The sequence below is a fragment of the Bufo gargarizans genome, chromosome 5 (assembly GCF_014858855.1).
Source record: "Bufo gargarizans isolate SCDJY-AF-19 chromosome 5, ASM1485885v1, whole genome shotgun sequence".
Lineage (NCBI taxonomy): Eukaryota > Metazoa > Chordata > Amphibia > Anura > Bufonidae > Bufo > Bufo gargarizans.
In genome coordinates, this window is record NC_058084.1 from 207,725,966 (window position 1) to 207,748,857 (window position 22,892).

Consider the following 22,892-nt stretch of genomic DNA (forward strand, 5'->3'; position numbering starts at 1 on the left):
CCCTCCATTCAGAATGCATTAGAATAAAACTGATCAGTTCTTTTCCACATTTGAGCCCCTAGGACGGAACTCAGCGCCGGAAAAGAAAAATGCTAGTGTGAAAGTACCCTAAGACGACCAATTAAGAACATCACCGGGCAGAATTAAAATTCTCAGAGGAGAGCGGGAATATGTTTTCCTCCAAAACCTCTTGACTAAAAATAACCTCTAATCACTGGGCAGAGAACTGACCTCTCAGTGACCAGAGCCCATAGACCGGCAATGCAAGTATTGCCATGTGTACCCTCCATAATGTCCGGGGTACCTTCATTCTACAGTTATTGGAGTGGCTGTAAACACATTTGTGTGATACTATGAGGTGGAAGCAGGTAGACACTGACCCTGTTTTATCCTTAAAGGGGTTATCCTTTAAATCAAATCAGACATCATATAGTACACGACAACCTCTTTCTAACAAAGCTAGGACCAGCCCTGTACCTCACATGGATCCAGAGATCTCCCCATTCAATGCTCTGCTAGATTTATATCAAGAAGGCAGCTCAAAGGAAGTGTCTTTTCTGCTGCAGCTAAGGGGGCATGCCCATGCTCTCCCTATCCCAGCTCAGGAGCCAGTTGAAGGATGAAACTGAGCATGTGCGGCCATCTCAGTGAGCAGGTCAAAGAAATAAGAAAAAAGCAAACAGCAGGTGGCGCTACACTGATACATTTTATTGAATAACTCTGGGGATATGCTAACTTTTTAATTACATATAAATACAAAAGTATTCAGACCCAGGTGCTGGTTTGAAAACTGTAGAATATTTTCTGTGGGACAACCCCTTTAAATGCTGTGGGGAGAAAAAATGTTTCCCTCTGTAATGGAGATCGCAAATTCGAATAATAAATCCGGTATGTCACTGTCCATGTTATGGGACTTTTTGTCACGTATTCCAGCTTCGCCTGCCTTTAAAGTGAATGGGGCCCGCCGTGAACTTGCGGTTTGCGAACATTTGATCGCTTTTGCGAACCGCCCCGGGCAATGTTTGTCCATCACTACACCCGGGACCCCCGCCGATCAGCTGTTTGAGAAGGCAGTAGTGCCACAGCTTTCTCTCAGTTTTCCCTAGGCCATGTGACATCACATTCATTGGTCACATGGCCTAGGTGCAGCTCTATACAATGTACAGCACTCTGATTGGTAAACTGTGAGAAGGTCTGTTGCATTCTCAAACAGCTGATCAGCGAGGGTCCCGGATGTCAGACCACCACTGATCAGATATTAATGACCTATCCAGAGGATAGGACATCAGTATAAAACTCTTAGAAAACCACTTTAATGTGTGGAGGCTGACTCAAGGAGGAAGATGTTGAGCCAGACTGGAATTATCAGATATACAACTACATTAGGCATATTAATCCTAACATCTTCTTTTAGAGATGGATTGCACTAGGTATTAAATCATTAGTTGATATACAGTACTAATTTAGTTATATACCTTTAAAAGGGTATTGCAGTAGGAAAAAGTTATCAGATCAGGTTGGTGGGGGTACTACCGGTGGGACCCCCACCAATCACAAGAACAGGGCCCTGTACCCCCGGCAGGCCTCCTGCTGCTCCCCTGAAATTACCTGTGCGGCCGGTCGCACAAGCGCAGGCCGCTCCATTCATTTCTGTGTGTTTTTTCAGAGATAGCCAAGCACTGTACTAGCCTATCTCCGGAACTTCCATAGAAATGGATAGACCAGGATAACTTTCACCTACCGGAATACCCCTTTGAGAAGTTTTAGCCAAAGTCCACTGATTTGTTAGCATATCTTCAGATTAAGGGCTTATTCACACAAACGTGCCATGTTTTGCGGTCCTCAAATTGCGGATCGCCAAAACACGGATGGTCCTTTATAGAAATGCCTATTCCCTTATGTCCTACCAGCAGCACAGATGGGGTTAACTGCCCCCCGTGGACTGGTAGGACCGGTGGAATTTTTTATGAGCCCAAAAGAATAACCAATAAAAGAACTCCAGCTCCCTTAAAGGGAGGGGTTCATCCCCCAGCCCACCGTGTTTTTTTCTGTCCTTTGGACAGGTGGACTGGCGAGTTTTCTCTCTCCTTTTGGGGAGTTGGAGACGTTTTCTGACTACATTTGAGTCACTCTTTGTCTCCTCTTTTTTTCCCTTTATCTAAGAGCGCTTATATTCTGCGCCTTATTTTACATTTGTCGCCTTGCAAAACCTGGCATGCTTGCCTCTGCTATGTCCCCTCCTGCGATGTGACTCGGCGGCGCTCCACTGCAGGTTTGGCCTAGCCGCGGCGTCACTTCCGGTCTCTCGGCCCGGCCGTCGGCGCGGGCTGAGTTTGCGACCGGGTTCTATTTCGGGGGGGATGTGTGTGTGAGGGTTCTCCCCTCACTTAGGCTTAAGCCTTTTTTCTAAGGGGAAAACTGTATGGATAGCAGTATCGTTAGGAGGGAGGGTTATCATGCAAACCACTCCCCTGGGTGGAGCTTCTCTATTATAAGTTCCCTGATTTCCTTCAGTCGGTCTCTGGCTGCGTTGCTTTTACAAGCTAGCTCCAGAGTCTCCTGATATTGCTATCATACAGTTTTTTTTTTGCTTTTCAGCTTATCATTGTATTGGCTTCTCCTCTGGTTCGTGTTCCTAAATCTATGGATGGTTTCCCTTATTTTTTTTTTTTTTTTAGGATGCTTTAATTTTTTCCTTTCTATTTTCAGCTATGGCCTCTCCCAGAGAGCCCGATCAGCCATGGAAGTCAGCGACCAAGAGGAGACACCGGGCTTGTTATGACTGTAATACGCCTCTTGACGAGAGCTGCCCTTTTTCCAGGTGTGACAGCTGCCGTTCCGCCACTGCTACAGAACCTTCGATGCAGGACATGTACCAGTGGGCCAAAACTTATGTTGACGACTCCATTAAAGGGGTTGTACGTCTTCTTAATGAGAGGCTACCTATTCCCTCTCAAACTCCTATGGAGGTGGCCGCCCCCACTGATAGACCAATGCCCCTTTCTGTGGGGTCATCTTCCTCTGATGAGGAAGAATAGACTTCTTGTTTCTTTCCACCTGAAAAGACACAGAAGCTTCTAAAGTCCATCAGGTCGGGGGACCATGATGTTGACGTAGAGGAGTCTTCCGATCCCGCCTGCCGGACCCAGCGGGTCTTTAGGGCAGATGAGACCCTTCTCTCTGTGACGCGCACAGAGTGGAAAAAGCCGGAGAAAGGCCCAGTCCTTACCAGGAAATTCAAGCTAATGTTCCCAATGGCTAAACCCTTAGTGGAATCATGGGGTTCCATTCCTAAGGTGGACATGGCGATTGCCAAGTTGTCCAGGCGCACTCTGGTTCCTGCAGACGATGGGTCTAGTCTGCAGGACCCTCTAGATAGGAGGGCAGAGTGCACCCTCAGAAGGGGTTACTCGGCGGCCGCAGCCTCGGCCTCGACATCCATTGCTGCCACAGAGGTTTCTTCCTTCCTTAGAGCTAAGCTGAAATCCAGACGGATGTCGACCAAAGTGTCCTCTCTCGACGATATCCTCGCTGCCTTTAAATCCGTCAATTTGGCCATGGATTTTCTATGTGATACAGCCCAACTTCAGCTAAAATTGGCGGCCAAGACAATGGCTTTAGTGTCTGCCGCTAGGAGACCTCTGTGGCTAAAACCTTGGAATGCAGATAATGCGTCCAAATATAACCTCTGTGGGCTCCCCTTTGAACCAGGTTGTCTATTTGGATCCGAATTAGACACCATTATGGAGGGTCTTTCAGATAAGAAGGGGAAGAGTCTCCCCCAACAGCCCTTTCGAGGCAGGGGCAGACAAGCCCGCGGGGGCCGACCAGGACAGCAGAGATCGGGGGGGGGCGTCTAGAAAGTTTTCTAGACGCTCCCGCAAACCCACCAGGGAGGCAAAGCCCTCCTGACTATGGGCCTCTCAGAGGCTCTTGGATAAACCCTGCTATCCCTGTCGTTACACCTCTGGATTTTCCTGTACCCCTCCCCCACCTCCCTGTAGGGGGGCATCTTTTCTTCTTCAGGCACGTATGGGCCCAGGAAATCCTGGATCCCTGGGTCCAAAATATAGTAGCCACAGGCTATCTAATAGACCTTGTTTCTCTCCCCCCAGGAAGATTCATTGCTACACGCAGTTTTTCGCCGGCCAGGCAAAGGATCTTGGAATCCTCTATTCAAGACTACCTTTCCAAGGGAGCCCTGGAGGAGGTACCGGCAGGGGAGAAGGGTCTAGGGATTTATTCTCCAGTATTTCTGGTACCCAAAAAGACGGGAGATCTTCGGATGATTATAGATTTGAGATTTCTCAATCGTTTCATAAGGAGGACCAGATTCCGCATGGAAACCATAAGGTCAGTCAGCCACCTCCTCAGTCCTGGGGATGTGATGGCCACTCTGGACCTCAAAGACGCTTACCTCCACATCCCGATCCATCCTTCCTCCTGGAAATTTCTCAGGATCGCAGTCCAGATATCAGGAGTGTGCAGGCATTTCCAGTTTGCCGCCCTTCCCTTCGGAATCTCTTCTGCCCCCCTGATCTTCACCAAGGTGGTTGTATGGGTAGTGGCAGCATTGAGACTCCAGGGTCTGACCATTGTTCCTTACCTGGACGACTGGCTTCTTTTAGCCCCTTCAGGCCCTCTACTTTCCCATCATCTTCATGTCGCAATTTCCTTTCGCTCCGCCTGGGCTGGATTATCAACTGGCAGAAGTCGAACGTGAGCCCTTTGACTTCTATCCATTATCTAGGATTCATAATCGACTCTCTGGAGATGTCCGTCCAGTTGACGCCAGAAAGAAGAACGCGGATTCAGGACCTAGCAAGGTTCCTTTATGTACCACGACGAGTCTCCATACGGACCCTCATGAAGATGGTGGGGCTCATGTCAGCGGCTGCGGTTGCAGTCCCTTGGGCTTTATGGCACCTCCGACCCCTTCAGTCGGAGGTCTTAAACAAATGGAACGGCAGCCCTATGGGGCTAGATTCCCTGTGCTCCCTATCCAACCAAACCCGAAATTCCCTCAGATGGTGGTTCCATCTACCAGAAGAGAAGTCTATGACCCAACCAGTTTGGCTCATATTGACCACGGACGCGTCCCTTGTAGACTGGGGCGCCCATCTAGATGGGGCCCAAGTTCGGGGATCCTAGGTCTCCTCAGGAGCGGCATTTTTCTTCGAACCTCCGCGAGATGCGTGCTATCCGGCTAGCCCTCCTTCACTTCGCCCCTCAGATTCGGGGCAAAGCAGTGAAAGTCCAGTCAGACAACATGACTGCTGTGCTTTATATAAACAAGCAGAGAGGCACAAGATCCTTACCCCTTCTTTCCGAGATTGGGGTAATTCTTCTCCCCCTAGAGTTGATCTGTAAGGCAGCTTCCTGGAGCTCTGAATCAACCTTCATCTCCCATTATAGGATTGATGCTAGGGTTTAAGAGTTCTCGGCCTTTGGGCAGACAGTCCTTACTTCTGCCGAGCATGAAGACCCTCCCTAGAGGATTCTTCTTGCTATCTCCCCATCTGTGCTGCTGGTAGGACGTAAGGGAATCGTTAATTTCTAACGATAATTTGTTTTCCCTTAGTCCTAACAGCAGCACACAAATTTCCCGCCCTAAAGTATTTTTTTCTTGTGATAGACACGGTGGGCTGGGGGATGAACCCCTCCCTTTAAGGGAGCTGGAGTTATTTTATTGGTTATTCTTTTGGGCTCTTTAAAAATTCCGCTGGTCCTACCAGTCCACTGGGGGCAGTTAACCCCATCTGTGCTTCTGTTAGGACTAAGGGAAAACAAATTATCGTTAGAAATTAACGATTCTTGTCAGCAAAATGGACAAGAATAGGACATGATATATCATTTTTGCAATTCTACGGAACGGAACGGAGCAACGGATGAGGACAGCACACAGAGTGTCTTGGCGCTAACAGCGACCTGTAAGGTTGAATTCGTACTTTAGTTATTTGGCCCCTTAACTTCCCAAATAAGTGAAGTGTGCAGTGATTCTAAGAGTGACGCCTCATCTGCATGTCATACGAAATCACAGTATTATTTCACTACCAAAGCAATCATTTCAAAAGTTGCGTTCAAATAAAGTAATTGGACATAGAAGTAATTGTTGTTGCTGATGGTTCATGCGAAGGTCCAGGTGCAGGGCGAGGGGCATCCGGGCCTGCGCCTTCGACAGGGGATTGGCCAGCAGTGCGTAACACAGGGGAAGAGGAGGCAGTGGAGTAACCTGCAGACCCAGATTGTGGACCTAGGCGTTTGGCCCACTTATTAGGGTGCTTTGATGCCATAAGGCGGATCATGCTGGTGGTGGTGAGGTTGCTAGTGTTCACGCCCCAGTTCATTTTGGTACGGCACAGGTTGAAAATTACCACTCTTTTGTCATCTGTACTTTCCTTATAAAAGCGCCATACTGCGGAACACCTACCCCTTGGCAAGGTAGATTTAAGCATGGGGGTGCTCGGTGTAACGGTTGCGTGCTTGTTTGGTGTGGGCCGACTTCTCCCTTTTTCAACCCCACTGCCTCTTCCAGCCTGTTGCGGTACAGCGGATCCCTCCCCCTCTGTGCTTCTGTACTCGCTCGGCTTTTCACCTTCCCATGTTGGGTCAGTGACCTCATCATCAACCACCTACTCTTCCACTTCCTGACTGCTCATCCTCCTGACTTAACCTAACCACAACCTCAGTGATTGACAACTGTGTCTCATCATCATCCACCTCGTGAATGAATGATTTCCGTTCACCACAGTCATCTTCTTGAGACTGTAAAGGTTTAAGAGGTTGGGAATCAGGGCACAATATCTCAGGTCCCTCTTCAAGTGTGCTGGGCGCGAGGGCCAAATGTAATATTGGCACTGGAAAGAGCTCCTCAGAGTATCCGAGTGTGGGATCACTCGTTTGGCAAGCCTCTCAATGTTGGGAGGAAGAATGATCAGAGTGAGGATTCGGTTGACCAGACTCTTGGCTACACAGACTGGATTTGGTGGAAGAGAGGGTGGTGCTTAACCGACTGGGAGCATTATCTTCAGCAATCCAACTGACCAACTGTTCGCACTGGTCCGACTTGGACAGTGTTGTCCTGCGTCGCCCAGCTAAGTTGGACATGAAGCTGGGTAAGGTGGATGTTTTTATTTATTTTTTCTGGTACACTGGCACAGTTTAATTGCGCCCAGGGCCACCATCAGCATCACACCCACTTCCCCATCCATTAGAGGCCATCACAGCCATGCTTACTAATGGCATGGCTGTGATTGGCCAGAGCAGCATGTGACCCAGGGTCTATATAAGCTTGAGTCACATAGCACTGCACGGCACTCTGTTGTTACAAGTGTAGGGAGAGGATGCTGCTGGGCTGGTGATTTCAGGGAGAGAATAGGAGAGAATCTAACTCAGCGATTTACAGACAAATAGTTGTGTGGGTGCAGGGCACTATCGTTTTACCCTGCCCTGAGCTCATTGACCAAAAAATACAAACTTTTAGAATTCTGTTAACTAGGTGGGTGGCGGCAGCGGCCATTTTATGCATGCTTAGTGCACCAGCACTGCATCTAAGCTTTTGGGACATTGCAAATCACCATGTTTTGGGGGCAAACTACAGTATCTGGATTAGTCAGTGTGCAATTTAAGGTAGAAATAAACCCATCATTTTCTGGGGTTTTAAAAACACACTTTAAAAAAAAAAGAAGTATTTTCCAGATCTGCAAGTGTTAAATTCAAGTTGAATAATTACAGCTTTCATATTCTGTAACAAAAAAAGACTTTTTTGGCAATCTACAACATCTGTATTAGTCAGTGTGCAATTAAGGTAGAAATACACCCATCATTTTCTGGGGTTTGAAAAACACACTTTTTTTTTTGTTCAAAAAACTGTATTTTCCAGATCTGCAAGTGTTAAATTCAAGTTTGATATATACAGCTTTTTATATTCTGTTAGCAAATAAAGACTTTTTGGGCAATCTAAAACATCTGTATTAGTCACTATGCAATTTAAGGTAGAAATACACCCATCAATTTATGGGGTTTTAAAAACACACTCTTTTGACAGAAAAAACACTATTTTCAGGCCTGGCAGCATCAGCATGTGTGAAATTACAGGCTTTTATACTGCTGTCAAAATCTGTTATTAAACAAACACTTAGTTGGGCACTAAAAAATTAGTTGGCAGACTTTGATGCAGATGTCATTGTGAGATACACCCTTAATACATTAGGGTTACATTCAGAGATTTTAAATGCAGCCATTTGGTGCACCAATATTAGGAATGAGCGAACTCGAACTGTATAGTTCGGGTTCGTACCGAATTTTGGGGTGTCCGTGACACGGACCCGAACCCGGACATTTTCCTAAAAGTCTGGGTTCGGGTTCGGTGTTCGTCGCTTTCTTGGCGCTTTTGTGACGCTTTCTTGGCGCTTTTTTGAAAGGCTGCAAAGCAGCCAATCAACAAGCGTCATACTACTTGCCCCAAGAGGCCATCACAGCCATGCCTACTATTGGCATGGCTGTGATTGGCCAGAGCAGCATGTGACCCAGTCTCTATTTAAGCTGGAGTCACATAGCGCCGCCCGTCACTCTGCTCTGATTAGCGTAGGGAGAGGTTGCGACAGTAGGGCGAGATTAGGCAGATTAACTCCTCCAAAGGACTTGATTATTGATCGATCTGCAGCTGTGGGTCATTGAGCTGCTGATACTCAATTGCTCACTGTTTTTAGGCTGCCCAGACCGTTTGTCAGTCACTTTTTTCTGGGGTGATCGGCGGCCATTTTGTGTCTTGTGGTGCGCCAGCACAAGCTGCGACCAAGTGCATATAACCCTCAATGGTGTGGTTGTTTTTTGGCTAAAGCCTACATCAGGGTGAAGCTGTCACACCAAGTGCATTTAACCAGCAATAGTCTGTTTATTTTTTGGCCATATACTACATCAGGGGCAAGCTGCGCCTGTCACCAAGTGCATTTAACCCTCAATGGTGTGTTTTTTTTTTGGCTAAAGCCTACATCAGGGTGAAGCTGTCACACCAAGTGCATTTAACCAGCAATAGTCTGTTTATTTTTTGGCCATATACTACATCAGGGGCAAGCTGCGCCTGTCACCAAGTGCATTTAACCCTCAACGGTGTGGTTGTTTTTTGGCTAAAGCCTACATCAGGGTGAAGCTGTCAAACCAAGTGCATTTAACCAGCAATAGTCTGTTTATTTTTTGGCCATATACTACATCAGGGGCAAGCTGCGCCCGTCACCAAGTGCATTTAACCCTCAGTAGTGTGGTTGGTCAAGCTGTCACACCAAGTGCATTTAACCAGCAATAGTCTGTTCATTTTTTGGCCATATACTACATCAGGGGCAAGCTGCGCCTGTCATCAAGTGCATTTAACCCTCAATGGTGTGGTTGTTTTATGGCTAAAGCCTACATCAGGGTGAAGCTGTCACACCAAGTGCATTTAACCAGCAATAGTCTGTTTATTCTTTGGCCATATACTACATCAGGGGCAAGCTGCGCCCGTCACCAAGTGCATTTAACCCTCAGTAGTGTGGTTGGTCAAGCTGTCACACCAAGTGCATTTAACCAGCAATAGTCTGTTCATTTTTTGGCCATATACTACATCAGGGGCAAGCTGCGCCTGTCACCAAGTGCATTTAACCCTCAGTAGTGTGGTTGGTCAAGCTGTCACACCAAGTGCATTTAACCAGCAATAGTGTGGTTATTTTTTGGCCATATCCCAGTCTAATTCTGTCAGTAAATCTATACCTGTCACCCAGCGCCTAAATACTAGGCCTCAAATTTATATCCCGCTGTCGTTACTGCTGTACTGTTCTGGCTGGGCAAGTTATTTAGTGTCCGTCAAAGCACATTTTTTGTTCTGGGTTGAAATACAATTCCCAATTTAGCAATTTCCTAATTTAGTGGTTTCTGCTGTATCAGAGCTATTTTAAATCTATCCCTAAAAGGGTATATAATATTCAAGGTGCACATAGGGTCATTCAGAATAACTTCACACACACGCTACTGTGCATTTCCAAGTCTAATTCCGTCAGTAAATCTATACCTGTCACCCAGCGCCTAAATACTAGGCCTCAAATTTATATCCCGCTAAATCTGTCGTTACTGCTGTACTGTTCTGGCTGGGCAAGTTATTTAGTGTCCGTCAAAGCACATTTTTTGTTCTGGGTTGAAATACAATTCCCAATTTAGCAATTTCCTAATTTAGTAGTTTCTGCTGTATCAGAGCTATTTTAAATATATCCCTAAAAGGGTATATAATATTCAAGGTGCACATAGGGTCATTCAAAATAACTTCACACACACGCTACTGTGCATTTCCAAGTCTAATTCTGTCAGTAAATCTATACCTGTCACCCAGCGCCTAAATACTAGGCCTCAAATTTATATTCAGCTGAATTTGAATACAATACATTGGGCCAAATAATATTTTTGTTGTTGTGGTGAACGATAACAATGAGGAAAACATCTAGTAAGGGACGCGGACGTGGACATGGTCGTGGTGGTGTTAGTGGACCCTCTGGTGCTGGGAGAGGACGTGGCCGTTCTGCCACATCCACACGTCCTAGTGTACCAACCACCTCAGGTCCCAGTAGCCGCCAGAATTTACAGCGATATATGGTGGGGCCCAATGCCGTTCTAAGGATGGTAATGCCTGAGTAGGTACAGGCATTAGTCAATTGGGTGGCCGACAGTGGATCCAGCACGTTCACATTATCTCCCACCCATTCTTCGGCAGAAATCGCACAGATGGCGCCTGAAAACCAACCCCATCAGTCTGTCACATCACCCCCATGCATATCAGGGAAACTGTCTGAGCCTCAAGTTATGCAGCAGTCTCTTATGCTGTTTGAAGACTCTGCTGGCAGGGTTTCCCAAGGGCATCCACCTAGCCCTTCCCCAGCGGTGGAAGACTTAGACTGCACTGACGCACAACCACTTATGTTTCCTGATGATGAGGACATGGGAATACCACCTCAGCATGTCTCTGATGATGATGAAACACAGGTGCCAACTGCTGCGTCTTTCTGCAGTGTGCAGACTGAACAGGAGGTCAGGGATCAAGACTGGGTGGAAGACGATGCAGGGGACGATGAGGTCCTAGACCCCACATGGAATGAAGGTCGTGCCACTGACTTTCACAGTTTGGAGGAAGAGGCAGTGGTGAGACCGAGCCAACAGCGTAGCAAAAGAGGGAGCAGTGGGCAAAAGCAGAACACCCGCCGCCAAGAGACTCCGCCTGCTAATGACCGCCGCCATCTTGGACCGAGCACCCCAAAGGCAGCTTCAAGGAGTTCCCTGGCATGGCACTTCTTCAAACAATGTGCTGACGACAAGACCCGAGTGGTTTGCACGCTGTGCCATCAGAGCCTGAAGCGAGGCATTAACGTTCTGAACCTTAGCACAACCTGCATGACCAGGCACCTGCATGCAAAGCATGAACTGCAGTGGAGTAAACACCTTAAAAACAAGGAAGTCGCTCAGGCTCCCCCTGCTACCTCTTCTGCTGCTGCCGCCTCGGCCTCTTCTGCTGCTGCCGCCTCGGCCTCTTCCTCCGCCTCTGGAGGAACGTTGGCACCTGCCGCCCAGCAAACAGGGGATAAACCACCAACACCACCACCACCTCCGTCACCAAGCGTCTCAACCATGTTACACGGCAGCGTTCAGCTCTCCATCTCACAAACATTTGAGAGAAAGCGTAAATTCCCACCTAGCCACCCTCGATCCCTGGCCCTGAATGCCAGCATTTCTAAACTACTGGCCTATGAAATGCTGTCATTTAGGCTGGTGGACACAGACAGCTTCAAACAGCTCATGTCGCTTGCTGTCCCACAGTATGTTGTTCACAGCCGCCACTACTTCTCCAAGAGAGCCGTGCCTTGCCTGCACAACCAAGTATCCGATAAAATCAAGTGTGCACTGCGCAACGCCATCTGTAGCAAGGTCCACCTAACCACAGATACGTGGACCAGTAAGCACGTCCAGGGACGCTATATCTCCCTAACTGCACACTGGGTAAATGTAGTGGCAGCTGGGCCCCAGGCGGAGAGCTGTTTGGCGCACGTCCTTCCGCCGCCAAGGATCGCAGGGCAACATTCTTTGCCTCCTGTTGCCACTTCCTCCTTCTCGGCTTCCTCCTCCTCCTCCTCTTCTTCCACCTGCTCATCCAGTCAGCCACACACCTTCACCACCAACTTCAGCACAGCCCGGGGTAAACGTCAGCAGGCCATTCTGAAACTCATATGTTTGGGGGACAGGCTGCCGGTGAGCCTCATGCCCGGCCTGGTGGTGTGCGATAATGGGCGAAATCTCGTTGCAGCTCTGGGACTAGCCAGTTTGACGCACATCCCTTGCCTGGCGCATGTGCTGAATTTGGTGGTGCAGAAGTTCATTCACAACTACCCCGACATGTCAGAGCTGCTGCATAAAGTGCGGGCCGTCTGTTCGCGCTTCCGGCGTTCACATCCTGCTGCTGCTCGCCTGTCTGCGCTACAGCGTAATTTCGGCCTTCCCGCTCACCGCCTCATATGCAACGTGCCCACCAGGTGGAACTCCACCTTGCACATGCTGGACAGACTGTGCGAGCAGCAGCAGGCCATAGTGGAGTTTTAGCTGCAGCACGCACTGGTCAGTCGCACTGCGGAACAGCACCACTTCACCACCAATGACTGGGCCTCCATGCGAGACCTGTGTGCCCTGTTGCGCTGTTTCGAGTACTCCACCAACATGGCCAGTGGCGATGACGCCGTTATCAGCGTTACAATACCACTTCTATGTCTCCTTGAGAAAACACTTAGGGCGATTATGGAAGAGGAGGTGGCCCAGGAGGAGGAGGAGGAGGAGGAGGAAGAGGGGTCATTTTTAGCACTTTCAGGCCAGTCTCTTCGAAGTGACTCAGAGGGAGGTTTTTTGCAACAGCAGAGGCCAGGTACAAATGTGGCCAGCCAGGGCCCACTACTGGAGGACGAGGAGGACGAGGATGAGGAGGAGGTGGAGGAGGATGAGGATGAAGCATGGTCACAGCGGGGTGGCACCCAACGCAGCTCGGGCCCATCACTGGTGCGTGGCTGGGGGGAAAGGCAGGACGATGACGATACGCCTCCCACAGAGGACAGCTTGTCCTTACCCCTGGGCAGCCTGGCACACATGAGCGACTACATGCTGCAGTGCCTGCACAACGACAGCAGAGTTGCCCACATTTTAACATGTGCGGACTACTGGGTTGCCACCCTGCTGGATCCACGCTACAAAGACAATGTGCCCACCTTACTTCCTGCACTGGAGCGTGATAGGAAGATGCGCGAGTATAAGCGCACGTTGGTAGACGCGCTACTTAGAGCATTCCCAAATGTCACAGGGGAACAAGTGGAAGCCCAAGGTCAAGGCAGAGGAGGAGCAAGAGGTCGCCAAGGCAGCTGTGTCACGGCCAGCTCCTCTGAGGGCAGGGTTAGCATGGCAGAGATGTGGAAAAGTTTTGTCAACACGCCACAGCTAACTGCACCACCACCTGATACGCAACGTGTTAGCCGGAGGCAACATTTCACTAACATGGTGGAACAGTACGTGTGCACACCCCTCCACGTACTGACTGATGGTTCGGCCCCATTCAACTTCTGGGTCTCTAAATTGTCCACGTGGCCAGAGCTAGCCTTTTATGCCTTGGAGGTGCTGGCCTGCCCGGCGGCCAGCGTTTTGTCTGAACGTGTATTCAGCAAGGCAGGGGGCGTCATTACAGACAAACGCAGCCGCCTGTCTACAGCCAATGTAGACAAGCTGACGTTCATAAAAATGAACCAGGCATGGATCCCACAGGACCTGTCCGTCCCTTGTCCAGATTAGACATTAACTACCTCCCCTTAACCATATATTATTGTACTCCAGGGCACTTCCTCATTCAATCCTATTTTTATTTTCATTTTACCATTATATTGCGAGGCTAACCAAAGTTGAATAAATCTCTCTTCTGTCTGGGTGCCCTGGCCTAAATATATGCCAATGGACTGTTCCAATGTTGGGTGACGTGAAGCCTGATTCTCTGCTATGACATGCAGACTAATTCTCTGCTGACATGAAGCCAGATCCTCTGTTATGGGACCTCTCTCCTCTGCCTGGGTGCTGGGCCTAAATATCTGACAATGGACTGTTGCAGTGGTGGCTGACGTGAAGCCTGATTTTCTGCTATGACATGCAGACTAATTTTCTGCTGACATGAAGCCAGATCCTCTGTTACGGGACCTCTCTCCTCTGCCTGGGTGCTGGGCCTAAATTTATGAAAATGGACTGTTGCAGTGGTGGGTGACGTGAAGCCTGATTCTCTGCTATGACATGAAGACTGATTCTCTGCTGACATGAAGACAGATTCTCTGTTACGGGACCTCTCTCGGTGCTGGGCCTAAATTTATGAAAATGGACTGTTACAGTGGTGGGTGACGTGAAGCCTGATTCTCTGCTATGATATGAAGACTGATTCTCTGCTGACATGAAGCCAGATTGTCTGTTACGGGACCTCTCTCCTCTGCCTGGGTGCTGGGCCTAAATTTATGAAAATGGACTGTTGCAGTGGTGGGTGACGTGAAGCCCGATTCTCTGCTATGACATGAAGACTGATTCTCTGCTGACATAAAGCCAGATTGTCTGTTACGGGACCTCTCTCCTCTGCCTGGGTGCTGGGCCTAAATATCTGACAATGGACTGTTGCAGTGGTGGCTGACGTGAAGCCTGATTCTCTGCTATGACATGCAGACTAATTCTCTGCTGACATGAAGCCAGATTCTCTGTTACGGGACCTCTCTCCTCTGCCTGGGTGCCGGGGCCTAAATATCTGAGAATGGACTGTTCCAGTGGTGGGTGACGTGAAGCCAGATTCTCTGCTATGGGACCTCTCTCCAATTGATTTTGGTTAATTTTTATTTATTTAATTTTTATTTTAATTCATTTCCCTATCCACATTTGTTTGCAGGGGATTTACCTACATGTTGCTGCCTTTTGCAGCCTTCTAGCCCTTTCCTGGGCTGTCTTACAGCCTTTTTAGTGCTGAAAAGTTCGGGTCCCCATTGACTTCAATGGGGTTTGGGTTCGGGACGAAGTTCGGATCGGGTTCGGATCCCGAACCCGAACATTTTCGGGAAATTCAGCCAAACTTCTCGAACCCGAACATCCAGCTTCACGTCAGCCACCACTGCAACAGTCCATTGGCATATATTTAGGCCCAGCACCCAGGCAGAGGAGAGAGGTCCCGTAACAGACAATCTGGCTTCATGTCAGCAGAGAATCAGTCTTCATGTCATAGCAGAGAATCAGGCTTCACGTCACCCACCACTGCAACAGTCCATTGTCATAAATTTAGGCCCAGCACCCAGGCAGAGGAGAGAGGTCCCGTAACAGACAATCTGGCTTCATGTCAGCAGAGAATTAGTCTGCATGTCATAGCAGAGAATGAGGCTTCATGTCAGCCACCACTGCAACAGTCCATTGGCATATATTTAGGCCCAGCACCCAGGCAGAGGAGAGAGGTCCCGTAACAGACAATCTGGCTTCATGTCAGCAGAGAATCAGTCTGCATGTCATAGCAGAGAATCAGGCTTCACGTCACCCACCACTGTAAGAGTCCATTTTCATAAATTTAGGCCCAGCACCCAGGCAGAGGAGAGAGGTCCCGTAACAGACAATCTGGCTTCATGTCAGCAGAGAATTAGTCTGCATGTCATAGCAGAGAATGAGGCTTCACGTCAGCCACCACTGCAACAGTCCATTGGCATATATTTAGGCCCAGCACCCAGGCAGAGGAGAGAGGTCCCGTAACAGACAATCTGGCTTCATGTCAGCAGAGAATCAGTCTTCATGTCATAGCAGAGAATCAGGCTTCACGTCACCCACCACTGCAACAGTCCATTGTCATAAATTTAGGCCCAGCACCCAGGCAGAGGAGAGAGGTCCCGTAACAGACAATCTGGCTTCATGTCAGCAGAGAATTAGTCTGCATGTCATAGCAGAGAATGAGGCTTCACGTCAGCCACCACTGCAACAGTCCATTGGCATATATTTAGGCCCAGCACCCAGGCAGAGGAGAGAGGTCCCGTAACAGACAATCTGGCTTCATGTCAGCAGAGAATCAGTCTGCATGTCATAGCAGAGAATCAGGCTTCACGTCACCCACCACTGTAAGAGTCCATTTTCATAAATTTAGGCCCAGCACCCAGGCAGAGGAGAGAGGTACCTTCATTCTACAGTTATTGGAGTGGCTGTAAACACATTTGTGTGATACTATGAGGTGGAAGCAGGTAGACACTGACCCTGTTTTATCCTTAAAGGGGTTATCCTTTAAATCAAATCAGACATCATATAGTACACGACAACCTCTTTCTAACAAAGCTAGGACCAGCCCTGTACCTCACATGGATCCAGAGATCTCCCCATTCAATGCTCTGCTAGATTTATATCAAGAAGGCAGCTCAAAGGAAGTGTCTTTTCTGCTGCAGCTAAGGGGGCATGCCCATGCTCTCCCTATCCCAGCTCAGGAGCCAGTTGAAGGATGAAACTGAGCATGTGCGGCCATCTCAGTGAGCAGGTCAAAGAAATAAGAAAAAAGCAAACAGCAGGTGGCGCTACACTGATACATTTTATTGAATAACTCTGGGGATATGCTAACTTTTTAATTACATATAAATACAAAAGTATTCAGACCCAGGTGCTGGTTTGAAAACTGTAGAATATTTTCTGTGGGACAACCCCTTTAAATGCTGTGGGGAGAAAAAATGTTTCCCTCTGTAATGGAGATCGCAAATTCGAATAATAAATCCGGTATGTCACTGTCCATGTTATGGGACTTTTTGTCACGTATTCCAGCTTCGCCTGCCTTTAAAGTGAATGGGGCCCGCCGTGAACTTGCGGTTTGCGAACATTTGATCGCTTTTGCGAACCGCCCCGGGCAATGTTTGTCCATCACTACACCCGGGACCCCCGCCGATCAGCTGTTTGAGAAGGCAGTAGTGCCACAGCTTTCTCTCAGTTTTCCCTAGGCCATGTGACATCACATTCATTGGTCACATGGCCTAGGTGCAGCTCTATACAATGTACAGCACTCTGATTGGTAAACTGTGAGAAGGTCTGTTGCATTCTCAAACAGCTGATCAGCGAGGGTCCCGGATGTCAGACCACCACTGATCAGATATTAATGACCTATCCAGAGGATAGGACATCAGTATAAAACTCTTAGAAAACCACTTTAATGTGTGGAGGCTGACTCAAGGAGGAAGATGTTGAGCCAGACTGGAATTATCAGATATACAACTACATTAGGCATATTAATCCTAACATCTTCTTTTAGAGATGGATTGCACTAGGTATTAAATCATTAGTTGATATACAGTACTAATTTAGTTATATACCTTTAAAAGGGTATTGCAGTAGGAAAAAGTTATCAGATCAGGTTGGTGGGGGTACTACCGGTGGGACCCCCACCAATCACAAGAACAGGGCCCTGTACCCCCGGCAGGCCTCCTGCTGCTCCCCTGAAATTACCTGTGCGGCCGGTCGCACAAGCGCAGGCCGCTCCATTCATTTCTGTGTGTTTTTTCAGAGATAGCCAAGCACTGTACTAGCCTATCTCCGGAACTTCCATAGAAATGGATAGACCAGGATAACTTTCACCTACCGGAATACCCCTTTGAGAAGTTTTAGCCAAAGTCCACTGATTTGTTAGCATATCTTCAGATTAAGGGCTTATTCACACAAACGTGCCATGTTTTGCGGTCCTCAAATTGCGGATCGCCAAAACACGGATGGTCCTTTATAGAAATGCCTATTCCCTTATGTCCTACCAGCAGCACAGATGGGGTTAACTGCCCCCCGTGGACTGGTAGGACCGGTGGAATTTTTTATGAGCCCAAAAGAATAACCAATAAAAGAACTCCAGCTCCCTTAAAGGGAGGGGTTCATCCCCCAGCCCACCGTGTTTTTTTCTGTCCTTTGGACAGGTGGACTGGCGAGTTTTCTCTCTCCTTTTGGGGAGTTGGAGACGTTTTCTGACTACATTTGAGTCACTCTTTGTCTCCTCTTTTTTTCCCTTTATCTAAGAGCGCTTATATTCTGCGCCTTATTTTACATTTGTCGCCTTGCAAAACCTGGCATGCTTGCCTCTGCTATGTCCCCTCCTGCGATGTGACTCGGCGGCGCTCCACTGCAGGTTTGGCCTAGCCGCGGCGTCACTTCCGGTCTCTCGGCCCGGCCGTCGGCGCGGGCTGAGTTTGCGACCGGGTTCTATTTCGGGGGGGATGTGTGTGTGAGGGTTCTCCCCTCACTTAGGCTTAAGCCTTTTTTCTAAGGGGAAAACTGTATGGATAGCAGTATCGTTAGGAGGGAGGGTTATCATGCAAACCACTCCCCTGGGTGGAGCTTCTCTATTATAAGTTCCCTGATTTCCTTCAGTCGGTCTCTGGCTGCGTTGCTTTTACAAGCTAGCTCCAGAGTCTCCTGATATTGCTATCATACAGTTTTTTTTTGCTTTTCAGCTTATCATTGTATTGGCTTCTCCTCTGGTTCGTGTTCCTAAATCTATGGATGGTTTCCCTTATTTTTTTTTTTTTTTTAGGATGCTTTAATTTTTTCCTTTCTATTTTCAGCTATGGCCTCTCCCAGAGAGCCCGATCAGCCATGGAAGTCAGCGACCAAGAGGAGACACCGGGCTTGTTATGACTGTAATACGCCTCTTGACGAGAGCTGCCCTTTTTCCAGGTGTGACAGCTGCCGTTCCGCCACTGCTACAGAACCTTCGATGCAGGACATGTACCAGTGGGCCAAAACTTATGTTGACGACTCCATTAAAGGGGTTGTACGTCTTCTTAATGAGAGGCTACCTATTCCCTCTCAAACTCCTATGGAGGTGGCCGCCCCCACTGATAGACCAATGCCCCTTTCTGTGGGGTCATCTTCCTCTGATGAGGAAGAATAGACTTCTTGTTTCTTTCCACCTGAAAAGACACAGAAGCTTCTAAAGTCCATCAGGTCGGGGGACCATGATGTTGACGTAGAGGAGTCTTCCGATCCCGCCTGCCGGACCCAGCGGGTCTTTAGGGCAGATGAGACCCTTCTCTCTGTGACGCGCACAGAGTGGAAAAAGCCGGAGAAAGGCCCAGTCCTTACCAGGAAATTCAAGCTAATGTTCCCAATGGCTAAACCCTTAGTGGAATCATGGGGTTCCATTCCTAAGGTGGACATGGCGATTGCCAAGTTGTCCAGGCGCACTCTGGTTCCTGCAGACGATGGGTCTAGTCTGCAGGACCCTCTAGATAGGAGGGCAGAGTGCACCCTCAGAAGGGGTTACTCGGCGGCCGCAGCCTCGGCCTCGACATCCATTGCTGCCACAGAGGTTTCTTCCTTCCTTAGAGCTAAGCTGAAATCCAGACGGATGTCGACCAAAGTGTCCTCTCTCGACGATATCCTCGCTGCCTTTAAATCCGTCAATTTGGCCATGGATTTTCTATGTGATACAGCCCAACTTCAGCTAAAATTGGCGGCCAAGACAATGGCTTTAGTGTCTGCCGCTAGGAGACCTCTGTGGCTAAAACCTTGGAATGCAGATAATGCGTCCAAATATAACCTCTGTGGGCTCCCCTTTGAACCAGGTTGTCTATTTGGATCCGAATTAGACACCATTATGGAGGGTCTTTCAGATAAGAAGGGGAAGAGTCTCCCCCAACAGCCCTTTCGAGGCAGGGGCAGACAAGCCCGCGGGGGCCGACCAGGACAGCAGAGATCGGGGGGGGGGGCGTCTAGAAAGTTTTCTAGACGCTCCCGCAAACCCACCAGGGAGGCAAAGCCCTCCTGACTATGGGCCTCTCAGAGGCTCTTGGATAAACCCTGCTATCCCTGTCGTTACACCTCTGGATTTTCCTGTACCCCTCCCCCACCTCCCTGTAGGGGGGCATCTTTTCTTCTTCAGGCACGTATGGGCCCAGGAAATCCTGGATCCCTGGGTCCAAAATATAGTAGCCACAGGCTATCTAATAGACCTTGTTTCTCTCCCCCCAGGAAGATTCATTGCTACACGCAGTTTTTCGCCGGCCAGGCAAAGGATCTTGGAATCCTCTATTCAAGACTACCTTTCCAAGGGAGCCCTGGAGGAGGTACCGGCAGGGGAGAAGGGTCTAGGGATTTATTCTCCAGTATTTCTGGTACCCAAAAAGACGGGAGATCTTCGGATGATTATAGATTTGAGATTTCTCAATCGTTTCATAAGGAGGACCAGATTCCGCATGGCAACCATAAGGTCAGTCAGCCACCTCCTCAGTCCTGGGGATGTGATGGCCACTCTGGACCTCAAAGACGCTTACCTCCACATCCCGATCCATCCTTCCTCCTGGAAATTTCTCAGGATCGCAGTCCAGATATCAGGAGTGTGCAGGCATTTCCAGTTTGCCGCCCTTCCCTTCGGAATCTCTTCTGCCCCCCTGATCTTCACCAAGGTGGTTGTATGGGTAGTGGCAGCATTGAGACTCCAGGGTCTGACCATTGTTCCTTACCTGGACGACTGGCTTCTTTTAGCCCCTTCAGGCCCTCTACTTTCCCATCATCTTCATGTCGCAATTTCCTTTCGCTCCGCCTGGGCTGGATTATCAACTGGCAGAAGTCGAACGTGAGCCCTTTGACTTCTATCCATTATCTAGGATTCATAATCGACTCTCTGGAGATGTCCGTCCAGTTGACGCCAGAAAGAAGAACGCGGATTCAGGACCTAGCAAGGTTCCTTTATGTACCACGACGAGTCTCCATACGGACCCTCATGAAGATGGTGGGGCTCATGTCAGCGGCTGCGGTTGCAGTCCCTTGGGCTTTATGGCACCTCCGACCCCTTCAGTCGGAGGTCTTAAACAAATGGAACGGCAGCCCTATGGGGCTAGATTCCCTGTGCTCCCTATCCAACCAAACCCGAAATTCCCTCAGATGGTGGTTCCATCTACCAGAAGAGAAGTCTATAGAGTTGAGCGAACACCTGGATGTTCGGGTTCGAGAAGTTCGGCCGAACATCCCGGAAATGTTCGGGTTCGGGATCCGAACCCGATCCGAACTTCGTCCCGAACCCGAACCCCATTGAAGTCAATGGGGACCCGAACTTTTCGGCACTAAAAAGGCTGTAAAACAGCCCAGGAAAGAGCTAGAGGGCTGCAAAAGGCAGCAACATGTAGGTAAATCCCCTGCAAACAAATGTGGATAGGGAAATGAATTAAAATAAAAATTAAATAAATAAAAATTAACCAAAATCAATTGGAGAGAGGTTCCATAGCAGAGAATCTGGCTTCCCGTCACCCACCACTGGAACAGTCCATTCTCAGATATTTAGGCCCCGGCACCCAGGCAGAGGAGAGAGGTCCCGTAACAGAGAATCTGTCTTCATGTCAGCAGAGAATTAGTCTGCATGTCATAGCAGAGAATGAGGCTTCACGTCAGCCACCACTGCAACAGTCCATTGGCATATATTTAGGCCCAGCACCCAGGCAGAGGAGGGAGGTCCCGTAACAGAGAATCTGTCTTCATGTCAGCAGAGAATTAGTCTGCATGTCATAGCAGAGAATGAGGCTTCACGTCAGCCACCACTGCAACAGTCCATTGGCATATATTTAGGCCCAGCACACACACAGGCAGAGGAGAGAGGTCCCGTAACAGAGAATCTGGCTTCATGTCAGCAGAGAATCAGTCTGCATGTCATAGCAGAGAATGAGGCTTCACGTCAGCCACCACTGCAACAGTCCATTGGCATATATTTAGGCCCAGCACACACACAGGCAGAGGAGAGAGGTCCCGTAACAGAGAATCTGGCTTCATGTCAGCAGAGAATCAGTCTGCATGTCATAGCAGAGAATGAGGCTTCACGTCAGCCACCACTGCAACAGTCCATTGGCATATATTTAGGCCCAGCACCCAGGCAGAGGAGGGAGGTCCCGTAACAGAGAATCTGTCTTCATGTCAGCAGAGAATTAGTCTGCATGTCATAGCAGAGAATGAGGCTTCACGTCAGCCACCACTGCAACAGTCCATTGGCATATATTTAGGCCCAGCACACACACAGGCAGAGGAGAGAGGTCCCGTAACAGAGAATCTGGCTTCATGTCAGCAGAGAATCAGTCTGCATGTCATAGCAGAGAATGAGGCTTCACGTCAGCCACCACTGCAACAGTCCATTGGCATATATTTAGGCCCAGCACACACACAGGCAGAGGAGAGAGGTCCCGTAACAGAGAATCTGGCTTCATGTCAGCAGAGAATCAGTCTGCATGTCATAGCAGAGAATGAGGCTTCACGTCAGCCACCACTGCAACAGTCCATTGGCATATATTTAGGCCCAGCACCCAGGCAGAGGAGGGAGGTCCCGTAACAGAGAATCTGTCTTCATGTCAGCAGAGAATTAGTCTGCATGTCATAGCAGAGAATGAGGCTTCACGTCAGCCACCACTGCAACAGTCCATTGGCATATATTTAGGCCCAGCACACACACAGGCAGAGGAGAGAGGTCCCGTAACAGAGAATCTGGCTTCATGTCAGCAGAGAATCAGTCTGCATGTCATAGCAGAGAATGAGGCTTCACGTCAGCCACCACTGCAACAGTCCATTGGCATATATTTAGGCCCAGCACACACACAGGCAGAGGAGAGAGGTCCCGTAACAGAGAATCTGGCTTCATGTCAGCAGAGAATCAGTCTGCATGTCATAGCAGAGAATGAGGCTTCACGTCAGCCACCACTGCAACAGTCCATTGGCATATATTTAGGCCCAGCACCCAGGCAGAGGAGGGAGGTCCCGTAACAGAGAATCTGTCTTCATGTCAGCAGAGAATTAGTCTGCATGTCATAGCAGAGAATGAGGCTTCACGTCAGCCACCACTGCAACAGTCCATTGGCATA